Genomic DNA, 14,017 nt, shown 5'->3' on the forward strand with positions numbered 1-14,017 from the left:
GCGTGGAGGACCATAGAGCATGAGGAAGGCCATGCAAGGTCTTGCTCAAGGTGGTGGCCAAGCTCTTTCTGTGACAGCCCTTGCAGGATGTTGTCTCCCAGAGCATGAAGCACACTTGGCCTGGCATAATGAGACCCCACACCAGTGCTGGTAATGCCATGGAGAAGGATGGGTGCATGGAGGGCCACAGGGATGCTGGTATTAAGGCCCTCCAGTAAGAGCCAGGCTTTGCTGCTCTTACAAGGAAAACATCGTTTTGATTCAGCAGAGGTGATATCCCGTTCTCTCTAGAGCTGCCTCCCAAGATTTGCCTTTCTGAAATATTACAGTTGGGCATATTTTTTAACAAACTGGGCAATTACACTGACTACAGGAAATACAGATGCTGCCAGCCAGCTCAAATATTTTGCAAAGACTGAAGCTTCCCAATGGATTATTTACAACCTGCAGGCTGTAATGAGAGGCTGCTCAGTTCAGAGAGTGAAAGACATGGAGCAATCCAGTAAGAGACCTGGACAGATGAGTTCAGGTGCAGATTCATGAGGCAGCAAGAGAGGGGAAAGGAGAGGGAATGGTGGCTAAGGGAGCTTTAAGGCTGCAAGTTTAGTTGCGTGATGACTGAGAGATGAAAGGAAGTGCTTTAGCAAGTTCTCAGCACTATCCCAACAGAGCTTCTACTTCCTTCTGCCAAATGATTTGGACCAAAATCAACTTTCTATTAGCTACAGCATCCCTTGCTCCTTCCACTCTCATGTCCCTGATCTTCATTGACAGCCATGGCTTCTACCATCTTACACAATGCCTACCCTTGAATATGTGTGTTCTAGTGACTTTAGCTGCCCCACCTCATCTCTGCCCTCCCTGTAGTAGTTGGTTTCACATCCTGCACAAGCAGGTCTGGTTCCTCTATTTTGTTGCCTAGGTGCCTGGTGTTTACGAGTGCAAACATTTCCATTGTTTCTTTGTGATCACAGCGGAGCTTGGGCAACAACTCAGTTGACATGGAAAACTGTTAATTTAGTTTACAAGTATGAGATGTGATTGATGAGGGTAGATAATCCTGATAGAAAAAAAAAAAAATGCCAGTTTGCCTTGTTACCATCTTAGGGATAAGTAGTTTCCTACACTTACAGCTGGCGGCCAACAGTCTCTCTTATGGAATTCACAATTGTAGAAAAATCCAATGTATTTACTGACAAGGCTCAGCTGGGGGAAGCCAGGCTGACAGGCACATAACCTTATATCCAATCGCTCCAATTTCAGGCTTCAGGGCCATGAACAGAGTAGTCTGGGGAGTTGAATTTAAAGTACACAGTATGGGAAACAGACCTGCAAGCACGTGTGTGTGTGTGTGTGTGTGTGTTCAGTGCTGTATCACCGCTCTGTTACAACCACTTAAAAATCTCTCAGAGGTTGAAGTCTGCCAATTTACACTTAGCTCAACAGAAATGGTCAGCTAAGCAGGTCCATTCTGGTCTGTCTTTATTCCTTTCTCATCTCAAGCTATAGCGACAAAATTAAGCCATTCTCTCTTTTGTACCCTGTCACTAGTAAAACTCTGCAATTATCAGGGTTTTTTTTATGCTTGTGCTCATTTTACAGCTGTTTGATGTTTGTGGGAGAGGCCTTGGGGAAACCTCAGGGACACCTACTCCTTGATACAGGGAAGAGAAAGTACAGCACCGAGCAGTGCACTTTTCCCTTCCTGTGCCTGCCAGCAGGCTTCATTTTCGTCATGGAAAAACCAGCTGTGGAGACCAGGAAGCAGCAACCTGACTTGCTTGGACTTTCACCCTCTGGCCTCTAGCCCATACTGTAAGACATTAATTACTCAGGTCCCCTTCCCCCACACCCACGGTACCATCAGTTCAAAGTCTGCCTGGTAATGAAGCCTTTCACATCAGCTGTCTGGACAAGAAACCCTCCCCACTGGAGTGACTCTGTAATGCTATTTTGGGGCAAAAAGCAGCAGGTTTGTCTCTCTTGCAGACTTTGAAGCAGACTGTCTACAAATGGAGCCTGCTTTTTATTAAAAGGAGTGCAGAACTATATGCTTCTTGCTATAAAAGTGTATAGTTTAGAGGCAACACAAGTAGCAGCTGTATGTATGGTTGATATGATGTACTGTATAAGGAGCCAGAGTTCAGGGAATTATACTTACTGTTTGTTTGTAGATAGGAAAGATTATTTAAAATTGCTCCCCTATTGTGATCAAGCCAACCATCTTTGACATCAAAAATGATAACAAGAGCTTGCTGCAAAGGTTTGGATTTGCATACATACGTGACTTAAATCTAATTCCAGTGAAAAACTATCATCTTGCTATGTTACACACGAACTTAAAGCCTTAACAAGCTTGCCTCAGACCCATAAGCAAACAATGCCTCCCTCTCAGCACGTTTATTATGCTCTTTATAACCAAGATATCGAAGGACAGTCCTCCAGCGGAGTTCAAGGCTGTCTGGTGATCCTACCCAGGATGGCCCTGACACGGGAGCAGGGATGCTCTTCCCGGCCGAGGCTCTGGGCAGCAGGACAGAGCCGGAGCCCTCAGCAGCCTGGCACCGGGAGCTGTGCTAACGGCTCTCCAATTTCAGCTGAAAAACTAAGTGCTCTTCCTCAAAACCAGTAACAAACACGCGCAAAGCCTTACGCAAACAGCCCTCAAAGGGAGTTACGTACGTAACCGCGGGCTCGGAGAGGGTGCGAGGACGGGCTGACCCGGTCTCAGCTGCCACCTGGGGCTGTAAACCAGGGTGGGTGGCCCCATTCCCTCTTCGGCACAGGCGGACACCCTGGGAAGCCGGCACCCTGCTCCTGCTCGGCCTGTTGGAAAACCAAGGAAACCACCATTCTTGGGAGACCTGGGAAAACATGGAAATGTGAACCCTGGGGATTCATACCAGACAACAACCTTGCTTTTAAAAAAAAAACAAAAAAAAACCTCATGGCAACTGTAGGGTATTGTTGTATTGCATTGGCAGTAGTGCAGCAGAGAAAAAAGAGTTAGGGCTGGCTGGAAGGATCTTTCCAGAAAGAAACTCCCAAGGGCAAATGTTTGTTTCTTACCCGTAGCAAGATTTTTTTGTGTAAATTTAATTTTCAGATTTTTTTTTTAAAACCTCATTCAAAAGTAAACCTTTTCATGGTTGTTGATATATATATATATATAAAAAAGCAAAACCTCACTTTTTGCTTATGCTCAGAGACCTATACAGCTTTCATAACCATCACAACTAACTTTTGATTCAGAAGGAGAGTAAACAAAACAACTGACATTTATTAGGGTGAGCTTGAAAGTGGCTTTAATAAAAGTGACTTTGAGATAAGCTTAAGGCATTGGTATAAATACCAATGATGCAACTGAATGAAAAACAAAGCAATATGGGATTTTTGCTTATTTTATTCTTCTCCCTGAAGAGAACTTGTATGAATACAGTGCTCTTCTCTACCAAGCTACAGATATGACATTTATCAGATGTAATAATAATTTCCTTTTACCATATGCAAAAATCCCACCACAACTGAGGCTCTAAGGACCAGAACACTATTTTTAATCCGTGTTTTAGCAGATGAATCAGTGTAACTGCATGGCAGCAAAGGTAGATTATTACTTTAAGCAGAAGTTTTAGCTTTATTTGGTTCAGTTTTAAAAGATCATTCTCATGTGTTTTTCACAGTGTGGCACAAACCTATTAAAATTGTTTTCCAGAGACTATGCAAGCTGTCCATTTCATATAAAAAATGGGCAAAAGCAACTTAAATTGGCACTATATCCACTAGCTACAAGAACAAAAAAAAAAAAAAAAGAAAAGAATAATTTGTTGAAGATTGGCTCAGGAAGTGACAGGCAGATTAGAAAAAACGTACTGCAGACAAAGAGGCATTTTCTGGATGGCAGCAGGATAAAACCTAAATTAAAAACTAGCTAAGCATAAGCTGGAGTCCAGGATCAAATGAGAGCAGAAAAAGGACAGTATTGGTCTAGCAGGGTCATATTATATTTTAGTCAGGCCAAGATGCTCTGAAGGTGAAAATGCAATGACTGATTGAGGAGATGGGTAACTGTGAATACGAGATCGTACAAAAACAGATACAGACAATGAAGTATAACTATTGAAATATCCTGTAGAAAGTGTCACACAGCCCAACTGCAACCCACATGTCAGTTTTTAGTCCAGGACCTCTGATGAGTCCCCATCAACCACTTGGTCCCAGACCTCATGCAGACTCGAGGCTCCCCAAGACACTGAGTCACACAGGTCCTCTTGCAAGCAGGATACAAACTCACACGTACAGAAGGGATTCCTCTGTGGGTAAAATTCTCTTTCAGATTTTGTAGATAGCATTTCCACTGCTGGTAAAAGTTGCTGAGGCACCAGTAAAGCAAGTGCTTGAACACCATGCTTTGAAATCACTGCTTCTTCGTTTGCATTGTAAATGTGAATGAATGTTGTGTTGGACCAGTCCTTAATTTTTTGGAAAACTGGTTTACCTGGAAAAAAAGCAACTTCCTTTCCTCTCCCCTTTTGCAGAGTTGTCCTTTCAATGAAGTTTTGGGGTCACAAGGCTTCTGACACAGCAGCATGTATTGAAGAGACACACACACCCCCCAGCACTTTAATCACAGGTTTGGGTTTCCTTCTGATAGTAACAGCCTAGGAGAAAATATTGCTTTGTTTGATAAGTAGCAAAAAATAGCATAAGGGTAGAAAGCTCTAGGGAAAAAAAACAAAACAAAACAAAACAAAGCCAAACAAAAAACCAACCCATTTTTGAATATTGTTATAGGAACAATTTGAACTCCCAGCACTTTTGAAGTGGGATTTTTCTTTGTGAGAATGAAATCTAACATGTAGAGTCTTGTGCAGAGAGTCCTTGAAATTTTTTGGCTCTTTGGATATTTTTGCATTAGGGTAAAGGGAAAACCTTGAGGAAAAGTTTCTGAACACCTGCAGAAAGCTTAAGGACATATAGTCACTCGGAGACAAGTTCTTCCTACCTGGCTTCCTCCATGCACCATGCATTGCCAGCAGTGCTAACTTAATCTACCCACACATTTGTATCTGGCAATTAAAATGAGCCCTTATTCCACATGGGTTGGAAACCTGCTTGCTTTGTAGAGTGGTTATGCCCAAAGTAATCGTCCCTCAGCATTTCCACACAACCCCCTGCTGCAGAAAGGTGGGCGAATTCGGTGCAGAGAGGGAGGCCCACTGAGCTGGGAGGCGAAGGGATGCTCCTGGGCACAGTGCTACCACAGCATGCCTGTGGTACAGCCTGCACCATGGAGAACCCATACAGCAAATGTTGGGGTAAACACGGTGCCCAGGGCTTAGTTTGTCCTCCCTGATTTTCTTTTTTTTTTTTTTTTTTTTAAATCTCAAAGGGAAACTATTGACTCCTATCCCTTGCTAATGGATGCATTATACTGGAATACAATACCCTGTTTTCTTGCTTCTTCACATCGTGCTGCCATTCCCTGGGTGGGAACAGAAGAAGTGGTCCTCTTTACCACAAACAAAGCAGCTTTTAAAACAATTTAAAAAGAGATCGCAATTAAAAAACAATTAAGAAAGAACCCGTCTGTTCTTCTTTAAAGCCCAGGCTAGTATCACTGAAAGGAGATCTGGACACAGCTCTGGGAATCTTTTTAGCAGAAACACTTTCTAGGATGTTAGAAAAGAATAGCCCAAAACATCAAGTGTTTGTTGTTTTGTTGGTTTTTTGTTTTTTTGTTTTTTTTTCCCAAAGGTCTCCACTGAGGATGAAAATTCTTTAAAAGAAAATCTGCAACTCCCCTACTCAGCTTTTCAATTCTTTGTTCTATACAACACAATTACTTCTTGCTGTTCATATCACAGTAGTTTTGGCTAACAGATGTAAGCTGTAAAGTGAAGAAAGCTCAGACGAAGCTACCTGCAGACAGCACAATCATGTCTTCTGTGATCTCGACACTGACATAGATTTTCAGGCTTAAATACTTAAATAGTCACTTCAGCATTTATTTCACTCAGCCTTTATCCAGGTGCAGTTTTTAGCTGGGTGTAGTGCTTACTTTCCAAAGCATGCAGTTGTAAAAGCCTGAGCACAGTCGAGCTGATAGTTTGAGCTCCCTAGAAACCAAACATCTCCTTTTGTGGCAGCATGCAAGTCACTTCAGTAATATTCAAAGCATCAAAAAATCAGCAGGAAATTCATGCTTGTGTGTCTCTCATCACCCACCCTCAGCATCCAAACCCGTACCCGTTCATGTTTTGTACCACTATTTCTACTCTGTTTTGGGCTACTGCCTTCGAGGACTGCTGATCGTGCCCCGCATCTGTCTTCCTTGAGCTGCTGTCTGTCCCTCTCACAGCCGCTCTCAGAGGTTTTCCAGGTCTGCTGGGACAGCCGGTGCTGGCCGAGGCGCCGTATCCCTGCGGATGGCATCCCCGAGGATGGCATCCCTGCCGCCACGAGAGAGCGGGCAGGAACCCACACACATACTCTGATCAATGAGCATTTCAAACACGGCAGTGACACATGCCCTGTCAAAGGGCTGTAAGCACCCTCGCGGGAAGCACACCTCACAACCAGCAAATGACATGACCTGCCTGCGGCCCTGGCTTCCAGCAAGGCAGAGGCTGGTGCTCGGCGCTCCCGCGAGGACGTGGGCTGCCCAGGGCTCCCCAGACGGGTCCTGAGGGGTGGGTGCCGGCACTGCGCCCTGAGCTGCACTGCCGTGGAAATAATCCCTTAGTCCTAAAACCACACGTTGAGGAAATGTGACAGATTGACGTTCAGCTCCCCTTTCTCTGAAGAGGCTGTTGTAAATATATAATGCATGACAGCCTGCCAGAAACCAGGACATATGTATCAGGTTTGTAGACTAGCGGTGTGATCACGCTGAAGCATGTCACCTTCCCCCTTATCCCCTCCTTTCCTTCTCCTGCCTCCACTGTGCACTGAGCATTCCGGTGCTCTGTACTACAAATGGTGATGTCCCTTTCCCAGACCAATTCTCCTCCTCTCATTTGCCCTTCTGGTGCCCCTCTGGAGAGCATAGTACTCACAACTGACAGGACTGGGAGAGGTTTGGAAACAGGATTTTTCATAGAATCACAGACACAGAATGGTTTGGGTTGGAAGGGTCCTTAAAGATCATCCAGTTCCAGCCCCCCTGCCACGGGAGCTCTGGAGGGGGTTCCTCCTACAATATCCCCAAAAGGTCAGCAGAAATAGGAATCACTCCCACTTCCTCCTCTCAGACTTTTCTGAATAGAAAAATCACGTAGGAGAACAAGCCACCAGCACTTGTATGCAAGCACTGACACAGGCTGGCATCTGGCTTATACACTAGTACCTGCACTTTGCTGAGTTTACATGGATTTGATGATTTATGGTGAACTTCAAGTTAAGAGCATAAATGCAAGAGGAGCTGCCCGTCACCCTTTTAATGAGTGAAAAATCACACCCTGTTCCTTTTTTATCCCTTTATTCCTTAACCCAAGATTAGTAGTAAAATGAAACTCATAAAGGCATTTAATTGGGTGGCTTTTACCTTAAAGATCACTGGAGATGCACTACCACTAAATAAAAAATTTGTGTCACTGTTCATTGATGGCTTTCAGAAAGTAGGGGAAACCCTCCTGAGGCTGACTCTTCCCTGCAAGTTGCTATTTGTAGTCTGCTTTCCACGTTGTCTTGCAAGCCTGCGATTAAATGTTGTGAAAGACAGGCAGTGCTAAGCAACAGAGAGGACAACACACAGAGAGCCAGCTCCCAGGTTGGAACAGACTTTGAGCTGTGAACTCAACCTTTCCAGCTTTCGAGGAGCTCTGAATTTCCTCACACAAAGATTAGTAACCAAACATTCTCCTTAAAATGGCTTAAAGCTAACAAAGCTCAATCGTTAAGGTCTTTGATGCCAAAACAGTGCTTTCCTTCCCATTCACAGCTGTGCATGCAAAAGATGATAAATTAAATTAGCTATTGTTTCTCCAAATGTTTGCTGGGACCAAGACTGTGTTTTTGAAGAAAACTCTGGAATTTAACAATGAAACAAAACCAGCCCCATTTTAATATTTGTATACATAAACTGAAAACAAGAATTCACTTCCATTTGTGTATTGTTCCCTCCCTACTCCCATACCAATTAATGAATATATATCAACTAGCTGAACAATCTGTTGTCCAAGGCTCTGGATTTTTGGCTTAGCGCTGATATGTTTGGCACCAATCGCACAAATTTAGAAGTTATTTGGATGTTCTAGTGTGCCATTATTCCATTATTTTTTTAAAGTGAAATCCCAAACAATTATTAATGCTCCAATAAGAGGCTAAATTGCTTTAAAAATCTGAACAAATAATACAAAAAACAGTGAGTTTGTTGCACTCTCAGTTCACGATGCCCTTGCCCAGGCTTGTTTCCCAGAAAGATTGAAGCTGTTGAAGTGGATGGTTCATTCCTCCTTGCCAGGTTCCTGGGCTCTCCGCTACAGCTGGGAAAGGGGATGTGGAAAGTACAAAGAAGGAAGCATCAGCTCTGGTATTTCAACTAAAAGACCCCAGACACCCAGCAAATTACTACTACAAATCAAAGGGCTGTCCCAGGAGACAGAAGCAGAGCAAGAAAACCTCAGTGAAAAAGTTTCTTATCAAGGTAGCCAAAAGCTGCAGAAGGCTGGTGCTGCTGGGTCCAGGGTTCACAGCAACAATCCCCTGCAGAAGAAGGCCTGCAAAGCAGATGAAGGTTTCTCTGAACTTCTGGGAGGGTGGAGGACAGCCCCTTCCCCAAGGGGCTGGCCATGGAGCTGTATTTCCCCATCCCATCTCCAGGAGGATCCCACACCTTGCACGAACCCTAGATATATCTCCCAGTCCAGTTTTCTCTTGCTGGGATACAAGCAGTCCTTCAGTTATACTCTTGGCAGGAAGACTTGCTTCATAAACAAGTGTTTAAAAAGAAGCAGCAGATGCTCTCCTTCTTCAGCGTGTAACAACAGCAAATAGCGTAATCAGGGGCTGATTATGAGACTGATTTCCGCTCTGTAATTTAAGACATGGAGCAGGTAATGGCGTGTACTGCACCCCATGTGCCATAGCTTGCGTGCTGATCATTCCACGCCATAACCTCAGCTCCTGCAAGGCAAGACTTTTTCAACAGCATCTCTCATTCCTGGGCAAGATCTCTTAAGGCTCTGAGAGATGGCATAATGTCCTTATTCCACCTGCAACAAAGTGCAGGTTCTGAACACGTAATCCATAGTCCACAGGCTGAGAAGATCAGAAACCCAAGAGGACTAGGCAATTTTACAGAATCCATTGTGAAAATGTCAGTGACTGTACAGTTTGCTCCAATGGTAATAATCTCAAACAGGGTGTTTAAACATAGCGATTTAATCACCCAAATGATAACCCTCATTATATTGTGTAAACTGTGTCATAAGTTACACTATGGCAGGAACAGAAAGGATATCAGTAAAGGAAGATAACCAAAGCTGTACTTTAAACACCGTTCTGAGCAAAGAAATGCAAAAGACAAGGAGCAGTTTCGGTGGGAAGTATCTGAGGTTACTGAGTAGAAATGGACAATGAAATAATAAACAAAATATAACCTGAGCACAACACAGCCTTGGCACTATAAATCAAGCAGGGGAGAAGAGGCACGATATTTTTGAAGCTTGTCAAACCACACTAAAAATCCAGCTCATCCCTGGAGTGTCACTAGTGTGCTCAGCGCAGCCTGGGAGAGGGACCTGCATGAAATGCACCGGAGCTGCTGCAAGAAGCAGAAATTCATTGCTTGCAACCAGGCGGAGAGGCTGAGTGGTACTAATCTCACTGTGCAAGCTGAGAGGTATGCAAAGATAAATAAATGCTACTTTGAAATAAAAGCTTTGGGGTTTTGTTATCTTTTTAAATACGTAGTGCTTCAGTAGTTTAAGAACCATTCCACTGAGCTTTATCTTCATTCTTTCCAGCTGGAAATGGATTTTAGCAAGGTGGTATGACCTTTAGCATTTCTGCTTTTCCTCCATCATGGCAGGATCAGCAAGTGATATATGTCTCTGGCCTGTGTTCTGCTTTCATCTCCTGCTTGTCCCCGCCAAAACCTGATATTTAGGACATCTCTTACAGTTATTGCTTCTTTCTGCATAACTCCAAAATCATCTCCCCTCATCCTACCAGATTTTCACCTCTTCCATGCTCTCGACTGCTACTGCCTCATCCTCTCTGGCAACTGTCCTGGAAACATTGCCATCCTTTCATTTGACATCATGACCAGCATAAACATAAAAAAATAATAAATATGAGAAGGATTGCTGCTAAGACCATTTTACTATACTTCCTTCCTGACCCCTTCAAGTCACCCCATTGATTTCACCTTCCACCACATCAAACACCAGCTTTCTGTCCTACCTCTCAAAACCCCTTGGGATAAAACTCCTGTCACATAATCTCATTTAGAGAAAGTTACTGTCACTCCAACACCAGGAGTGCCCTCAGTCACTTGAATCTCCATTTCTCCCACAAGCCCATGTTTGCACTCTCCAACTTCTACCCCTACCATCAGCAAAACCTCTTCTAGCATTCATGGAAGCAACTTTCACACACACACACCTCAAAGCTCACTTTCCCCACAAACTGTCCAGAAGAAACAATCTGAGGAAGGATGGTCATGCAGCGAGCTCGCTCTTCCACTCCCATGAGAGGAAAAGAGGGCTCATGCTGCCCTTCTTCCTGCTTCCTTTTGTTTTGTACATCACACATACTTGAAGACCAAGACTGTGATTTTCAACACATAACACACTGTACAACGAGACCTCTGCCAGACTGACTTCAGGTAAGTACCGTTAAGTGAAAATATTACTAGTAATACATTTCTAGTAATGAGACTTATGAAAAAAATTCCCCTTGCCTCTTACATCATCTTGCTACCTTGGTATAATTCATATTAAGAATTTATATTTCCTCTAACTGGAGTTTGTGAAAGACATCAGAATTTGGAATCACAACCAAATCTGCAATGTGCCAATGGCATATGTGTGTATGCTCATGTATATACAAATAAAGACCCTCGATATTTAAACTCACAGATTCTCTTATTAAAAAATAAGACCACTTTTTAATAAAGATTTCTCATCAGAATTCACCAAGACCATGCATCGATTTTAGTATTTATTTAAAACAACTGTGACCTTTTAGAGGCTCACTCAAGGGCTTATTACATTTTCCTATCCAAAATGAAATTACTTTAATTTTAAGGGTTTATTGTTGTTATAAAGATGAGGAATGGCAGGGTAGAGTCAATTGTAATACGGTGGAATGCAATAAATATGGTTTAGTGCAGAGACTGACTGAAGTGACCCACCGATTCACAGTACTGAATGAAAGCAAGCGTTTTCAAATAGAAAGAATAACAACAAGCAGAAGTCTTCCAGTAAGTGAAAGAACCAAGAAAGGTATGCTCTGAGTGTTAACTTCCCTCTTTATCATCCTCCAGAAAGCTAATAAGGGCGAGGAAGGGCAAAGGCTTTCATCTCAGGGTCTGCTGTGGAAGCAGTACAACAGGATGCACATGCCACCAGTTTGAGCAAGCTTTATGGACATCCAGGTATCAGCACGCCCCAGGTGTGTCTGTCAGCATTAGCCAATTAATGTACACACTGAGGTGTTTCATTAGATTTTAAAAAATTGTTTGTCAATTATTTTTTTTCTAAATGCAATTTTATTTCCTTTCTTTCAAAAGGCAGGATCCTTGGAGATCTGAGGCAGCCTGGCAGAAAGGCAGCCAGATTTCTGGCTGTGTTTTGGCACATTTCTGCAAAACCTTTTCATTTTCCTGCAACACTACTGGGTGGGTCTAACAAACAGGCAGCTTCTTGCTTTCCTCACTGCTGTCTGTGGATACCCAGATCCCTATGGAAATACTGAGGGGGCATATACTCATTTGAGAGCAGGGACCATGATTCTTTCTGGCTACTGTCAATGAGCCTTTTCAGCAGAAAAGGCTCTCATGTCCCTGGAGAAGTCTTCATCGTTTCAGGGAGCAGGCTGGCCCTAAGAGATACCTTGACCTCACCTCTGGCTCTTGTTGTCAGCGCAGCAGCTGGAGCCTCCTTCAGCCAGAGGGAACAGTTTCACTGCAGATTTCCAGGGCTGGGAAGCTGCAAGCATATTTGTTTACCGAATACTAATAATCTCCATGTGTTATGCAGCTTGACTATCTAATGTCAGTACTCATTCAGCACAGAAGATAATAACTTGAAAAGAGCCACCCCTGCCAAATCTAACAATCAGAAATTCACCTCCTCTTTCATATTACAAGTACAATCCCATATTTTAAAAATCTCATCTATCAGGGTATTTACTGCATTTTGTATTCATCCTCATGGCTGCTGAGCACTCACTTATCAAAGCATTTGTCTGTAAAGTGGTGAAGAGATATCCATTTAATTCTGACCTTTAAAGAAGGGGGGGAAATGCTTAAGTGGCAGACTAGATTTCAAACAGGACAGAGAGCCTTCGCCCTTTGGACTGCCACCTAAAATGAGTAGCTTGGGGAGGTCTTTGGTGAACTCAATCAAATCTGCAGCAGACAGTTGTCTGGACTGCATCAGGCAGATCACAGTAGCTGTGAAAGGGCTGTAATTCATCTCTCACTGGCTCTTTCCTGGGGAGGGACTGCTCCAAGCTGAGCTGAGGCTGCTTGGCTTAGCAGGGCTGCACCTCTATTGTGAGGGGGCTGATGGGGTCCAGTGAGTAGCTGGAAAGTATCAGCCTCTGAAAAATTATAGAGGTGGGGCTTTTGCACTTATTTTGCAGAGCTCAGCCTAGAGGTCAAACAAGATCACAAAGAGAGCCTTATGTGAAGGGACATAGCAATAAACAAGTTATTGCCAGAATTGTTAACGCCTTCTTCCATTTCAAAGCATGAAGCTTAATTTCCTCCTTACACCTATGATATAATTTTGCAGTGTTCAGCACTGTATGCAGACTGTTGATATATAAATAACTAATTAGATAAGGCTCCACTTATCTGAGAAAGCCACAGTCTTCTGAAAGGCAGGCTCACAGCAGAGCAGAGACTGCCTGAGTTGTATAATGTGCTCCTGGCTTTTGAAGGAAAGCTGGGCCAAGTCCTGTATCGCTTTGCTGACTGAAGGCATACTTTTCCAAAAAAATCAAAGCTTAAATTGGATTCCCAAATCTGTGTTTAAGCTTCAGAAGTACAGCTGGATTTTCAAGGTTACCAACACCCTTGAAGTCGGCGTATGTTCCAAGTATGCTGGAAGTCAGACCAGTTATGTAGGAGCCAAGGTCTGGCAGCATGGCCAAGATGTCCAGAATGCTCTTCAGTGTTTCAGAGGCATGCAGGAGGCCTTGGCTAAAAACCCCAGCCAAGACCTGGGCAACCATCATGTTTTTCTTCCCTTCCCTAATATAAGAAGCATTTCAGTGAAAACAGTGCTCTGACTTTCTTGTGCCCTTGTTGCCCTGAGGACTGTCCATCTCTGTGGGTGATTATCATATAGGATTTGGTCTCCATTTTAAGTATTACACCTGACACTAGGACTTTAAGTACAGAGGGTGGGAAAGGGAAGAGGTGGAAAAGCATTAGCCGAAGTAAAGAACTAGAAGACAACTCTGGCAGCTACCAAGCAAGATTAGCCATATATTTACCTGTCAGAGAAGGGTTTTTTTTCCCCCAAAAAAACCACAAAACCAGACTTGAGAAAGCCTACCTCCAATTATATGTCCTCTCTGTTGTCAGAAAACATTACACTGAGTAAGAGGAGAAAATTCCCCTACCTACCCCCAATAAGGTATTTCTCACTGAGAAAAAAATTGCTCTGACCATTTCTGTGGATTGACGGTTGACAGGGCAGCAGCAAAGTCTCTCTCCAGCCTTTAAAGACAGGTCTACGACAACCAATAATGCCTGAAATCAAGGACACTTTCTGTCTCTGTCTGAGTCCTCAGCAATGAACACAAATGAAATGGTAGGATGCCTACCCAGAGAGGTTTTTAA

The sequence above is a fragment of the Tyto alba genome, unplaced genomic scaffold, assembly GCF_018691265.1.
Source record: "Tyto alba isolate M040663 unplaced genomic scaffold, T.alba_DEE_v4.0 Super-Scaffold_2, whole genome shotgun sequence".
Classification (NCBI taxonomy): Eukaryota; Metazoa; Chordata; class Aves; order Strigiformes; family Tytonidae; genus Tyto; species Tyto alba.